The following is a 6,000-nucleotide window of genomic DNA, read 5'->3' as shown; positions in this document are numbered from 1 at the left end:
GCAACCAGAAATATTTCGTATATACAGAGTTTAATGTCAAAATCATAGATCATAAGTGTTATTCTCATTCTATGATCCCCGAATGCGTAGATGTTGATTATGCTACCAACAGGTATCTTCAAGTTATCATTTAAAGGGGTGCCTGGGTGGCTCAGTTATTAAGTGTCTGCTTCGGCTCAGGTCATGGTCCCAGGGTCCTTGTATCGAGCCCTGCGCCAGGTCCCTATTCGGCTGGAAGCCTGCTCTTCCCTCTCCCACTCCCCCTGTCTGTGTTCCTTAACTCACTGTGTCTCTCTCTGTCAAATAAATAAAATGTTAAAAACCAAAAAAATAACAAAAAAAGAAAGTTTGTGGTTACTAATTAAAAAAAAATACAACAAAAAACATAGGACAGCATTTCTCAAACAACTATTTAATATCATTTAAAAATTACTGCTTTCATCACATACTCAGCTATATTTGTCTTTGATTAATGCAAAATCAGGGAGTTACTTATGTTTTTCTCATATACATTTGTTTGGTTGACAAAATCAACTATGGAATCCCTTGAAGAAAGTACTAAAATAACTGGCAAAATAATAGTGAATGATTATTTTAGATGTAATCATCAGATCATTAGACTGAGCATGTAGGACATGAATTTTTTTTTAGGAAATCAAATTTGAATAAAGTCAGAGATCTTTTGTGAGTGGCCTTTCACAATTTACTCTAGCCGTGGCCTCTAAAGTTTGATTGAAGTTATTAGGTGGATCTGTTAGTATTCCAGAAATAGGCATATTCTTGATCATCATGACTTAAACACTGACCATATGACCCTTTCTCCAAAGCCAGCAGGTACATGAATTCACTGTTGGGTTCTGCAGCTGGGTCTACGAATATGAGATATGAAAGCACTAAAATCCTAGAGAAAAACACAGACAGTAACCTCATTGACATTGGCCATAGCAACTTCTTACAGATATGTCTGAGATGGGGGAAACAAAAGCAAAAGTAAACTATTGGGACTTTATCAAAATAAAAAAACTTCTGCACAACAAAAGAAACAATCAACAAAACCGAAAGGCAACTTACAGAATGGGAGAAGATATTTGCAAAAGACATATCTGATAAAGGGTTAGTATCCAAAATACATAAAGAACTTATAAAACTCAACACCCAGAAAACAAATGATCCAATTTAAAAAATGGGCAGAAGTCAGGAATAGACATGTTTTCCAAAGAAGGCATACAGATGGCCAACAGAATATGAAAAGATGCTCTACATCACTCAAAACTACAATGAGATATCATTTCACATCTGTCAGAATGGCTAAAATCAACAACACAAGAAACAACAGTTGTTGGTGATGATGAGGAGAAAATCCACTGTTAATGCAGATTGGTGCAGATACCAGAAAACAGTTTGGGGTTCCTCAAAAAGTTGAAATAGAGCTACCCTACAATCCAGCAATTGCACTACTAGGTATTTACCTAAAGAATACAAAATACTGATTCAGAGAGATACGTGCACCACAATGTTTATAGCTGCCTCATCTCCAGTAGCCAAATTATGGGAACAGCCCAAGTGTCCATTGACTGATGAATAGTTAAAGAACATGTGATATATAATATAATGTAATATAATATAATATAATTTAATATAATATATAAAATTGTATGTAATATGTAATTACAAGCAATAATTATATAAAATATAATACAATATATATTATATATAAAATCAATGCCTCTGTGACCATTAGAATTGTTTTATACTTCTTTTTAATTTTTAATCTCGTTCAAATTAGTTGCAAAAATTAAAAGCCAGGCAATTTCATAGGGAAAACAAAACAAAACAAAAGATTTCTGGCTTCTTTTGGAAAATGGGATAATCTAACAATTATGTGTCAACATTTCTGGAGCCAAATGGCAGGGGCAGATCTTATGGAAATGTGCCCTCTCCAATGCACCTTATGACACACCACTCTCTGATTATTTGACACTGGAGTCCAGCATCAGCAAACACTTTTATTTCCCTGGTCTAATCTACTAACATGTCACTTTCTTGGTCCCTGAAGTCTTTGTGACTTCATTCTCTAAGGCCTACTTTAGTCTCTGAGACACTGTAGTATGCCTTCAAGACAGATAAGGGGTTTAAAAACTTGGTGTTTTATTTTCCAACTCTGTGCTTTTATGAGAGTAAATTTAACTCTCAGATACTTCATCTGTAAAATACATGTGATTGATTTTATTTTATAAAGTTGTTTCTCTGATTACCTAACATGTGAAGAAAGTTGCACCTATCCTGATTCATGGGAGACACTCCATAAATAAATTCTATCTCTTTTCCAAAATTCCCTTATTTTAATTGGTAAATATCCTAAAAAGATCTGTTGAGTTGCTGCAATTTTCAAACTGCTTAACATTTCAGCCATGATTCTATTCTAACTGACTGGTTCAAAAATAATTATAATAATAATAATAAAAGCCAACATTTATCAAGTGCTGGTGGAAGCTTTTTTAAACACAGAAACACTTTTGAAATATTAAATTATGTACTTTCTTTTACATGTAATAGAAAAATATATAATACATCTATTTTTTTATTTTCCTAATATTTTTGCATTGCAGCAGGGAAAGTGATTGGGGGGAGTTGAGTCCATTTAAAGTTCACTTAAAGAAAAGGTCTCATAGATAAATGTATGACAGATCTGCACTTGGATATTATGTTGATTATCATCTAATACCTAATCCTTCAGAAATACCAACGTAGGTGGTTGATACCTGACTAGTCTATCATCACTTTTAGAGCTCAATTTCTTAGCCTCAACAGGTGCTAACACAAAGAGGTGTCACATGTCCAATACTCACTTGCTAATGGCCAAGCTGTCATTGTTTTAGCCTCTCCGTTGTAAGCATATTTCTTTCATGGCCTTTCTTTGGTCAGTGCTTCTTCACATTGAGAACTCTACCTGCATGGCACACCTGTTTCTGGCAGGAGACAGGTGCTGAAAAAGGCAAATGGGCCTAGTTCCTATGACATTTTATTACACAATGAATAGTGCAAACAAAATCCTTTATGGCTCATGAGGTCTTGCTAATAAGGCAGATGTCCTCTGTGCAGTTCCTTGGGGCCTAAAATGCAAATATTGATGTGCTGATAATCACTGGACCCTAGTTTCAGTAATTGTTTCTATCTTCATTATTCTCTATTATTCTCCATAAGAAATCCATTCTCAGCTAAGAAATCTGATGCACAGACTCCAACTGATATCAAAGGTTTAATGGTCTTGCCATCAATAAATTGAATTAAATCTCCCCTTAGCACTAATGATTCTTCCAACGGGGCAACACATAATAAGACCATGGCAATAGAACATTGGGTGATGATTCTTAGAGACTGAAACTTAACATCATGGCTAATTGGTCATTGCTATCTGTTCTTTCAGGCATATTGGTTATGTCTGCTCATAAATATCCCAATTCTAGTTCACTTGCTTGGAGAGAAAGTCTTTAATGGCTGTAGGACACATCATTAAACTATACAATAGGGTACCATCTTTCAGCTTAGACAATGCTAAAGAGCATATTGTGCCAAATGGTCTAATAAAAAAGGTAGCCACGCTCCCACTCGGTGACATTAAACACACACACAAAAAACAAGTTCTAACAATGCAAATATCCACATTCTTGTCTTTTGCCAATCTTAATTACAAGCGTTTTGCTTTTGCTTTTAGTTTTTCCTTAATTTTCCAGTGGTTTCTTAAATTATAGCCTACTAAAACTAATACTGTCTCCTCAGCCTATTGTTTAATAATTATACATAACTGTCTGTATTAAAAAAACAAAAACAAAACCAAAAACTAGTTGGAAAGAGTAACTGGAAGAAGAAATGGAAAAGCTGGTCTCCAGGAATGATGTGTAAGTTTGCTGCCATCTATAGGCTGACAGTAACTAATGTTCATGGTCAAAATGAATCTTGAAGACCAGGCTCACCTACATTGTTAATATAGGATCAGGTGTTTCCTGACAATTAAGAATCCAGGAAGTTTGGGGAGAATATCTGCTCAATATCACTTTGCTTAATTTCTCCCTTCATCATAGTTGAGATTTTTACTTGGTATGAAGACATATGAATCAAAAGTAAAGTAGTTAGGAGTCAAAATTACAAGTGTAAAGTAATATTAGGATAAGCAATTCTTTTAACAAAATGTGTGTTTTCAGTTAGTTGCCTATTAGTATTTTTTTTTAAAGAAGCAGGAGTGGAAATTAAATATTAGGATCAATTTATGGCATTCACTTGAGATGGATTTGGAAGCCATATATAATCTACCCTTGGCCATTCTACATTCTCTAGCCAGTAATAAATTCTCTCCTTTACTTTATATACTAACTTTCCCCCCTAAAAATCTGAGTCATTCTTAGTATTTACAACCACAAAATAAGAGGTGAATTTTCAAAACACCCCTTTGAAATAGTGTGCATACATTTATTCAGACATTTTTCTTTTTGCCATAAATAACCAAGCCTCTGTGAATTGGGATTTTCACACAAGCTTTGACCTATACAGGTTTTGCAAACTATTCTTCCTTCATCCCTCTTCTGTTTCTGGACTTAAGAACCAGAGTGGGACCCTGCGCAGAGACCCCAGGGGCAATGCCTGGGGGAGAGAAGACCAAGTTGGCCAGGGCCCAGATAGTATTTCTTCAAATGTGCAGAACGCAATGAAACTTGGACAAGGCAGAGCTACAGGCTCCACTAGAGGCTTGCTGAGGGGACCGGCAGCAGTTGCTACCACAGGTGGCATCCCAGAGGAAAAACACAAATCAGTTGCTAATCATTCTATTTCACTCCTGCTGTTAACATATGTTGTCGGGGAGTCTCTCTCAGCACTGTCGTACTGCCATGGATTGGAAATGCCGATGTTTAAAGCTTATCTTTTTAGCTAGATTGTCAACTACAACTGAAGTATCATGGCTTTGTGCCTCTCACAATCAGACTTACAATGCCTTGAGTTTATTAAAAATAATAAGTGGTTATTAAAGAGTAAGAAACCGGAGAAGCACAAAACCACCACTGTGAGTTAAAATCAAACACTGACATTTAAACATCTTAGAGAACCAGAAATGGATTCTCCCAATCTATCTCCCTCAGCCTGAGCAAAAGAAGAAAATATTCCCACTTTTGCCAATTAAGAGGCTGTACCTACCCAATTCTTATTTTTATCTGAATACATCTTCTCTACGTTACTTTCCCTGGGCATTTAGAACCTGCCTTTTTCCTATGGAATATGGTAACAAAAATGACAAATGCCAATGATTTATTATATTCCTAGGACTGTGACTAGTTCTAAATACACAGAATGGAAACCTGGAAGTATATTTTACTCAATCCAATTCAGTCTATATTCCATGTATGAGTGTTCCTGAATCCCATAGTCACGTTGTGCCCTTGACTCTTCCTGATGCTATCCTATATGATGCCATCCTAGAAAGATAGTAGACCTAGAAATCAGAAGACTTTGTTCTAATGTTGGTTCTTCTGCTTACTAAATATGGAAAGAGTAGATTACTTACATTTTTGTGCCTGGGTGGCTCATTTGGTTAAGAGTCAGACTCTTGATTCCAGCTCAGGTTATGATCTCAGGGTCCTAGGATTGAGACTCACATCAGGCTCCCTGCTCAGCAGGAAGTCTGCTTGAGGACTCTCCCTGTCCATCTGCTTCCTGCTACCTCATTCAAATAAATAAATAAATCTATTTAAAAAATTACTTACTTTTTGATAAGGCTGTTTCCCAGTATATATAAGGGAAAGAATAATTTTTCAATGTTCTTGAAATGTTCATGTATGTTCATTACACATGTGGAAGCCATGTGTAAATTATAAATTCCCATGGAAGCAGGTCAAAAGCTATTATTGCTACCAAACGAATACTGGAGTGGAGTGATGAGGGCCACTCCCCTTCCAGGGCCAACGGAGCATCCCCTCTCCCAGAGTCTTCCTGGACTGCATTAGCCTAAGT

The sequence above is a fragment of the Mustela nigripes genome, chromosome 13, assembly GCF_022355385.1.
Source record: "Mustela nigripes isolate SB6536 chromosome 13, MUSNIG.SB6536, whole genome shotgun sequence".
Taxonomy (NCBI): domain Eukaryota; kingdom Metazoa; phylum Chordata; class Mammalia; order Carnivora; family Mustelidae; genus Mustela; species Mustela nigripes.
Note: the sequence above shows the minus strand (reverse complement) of the source record.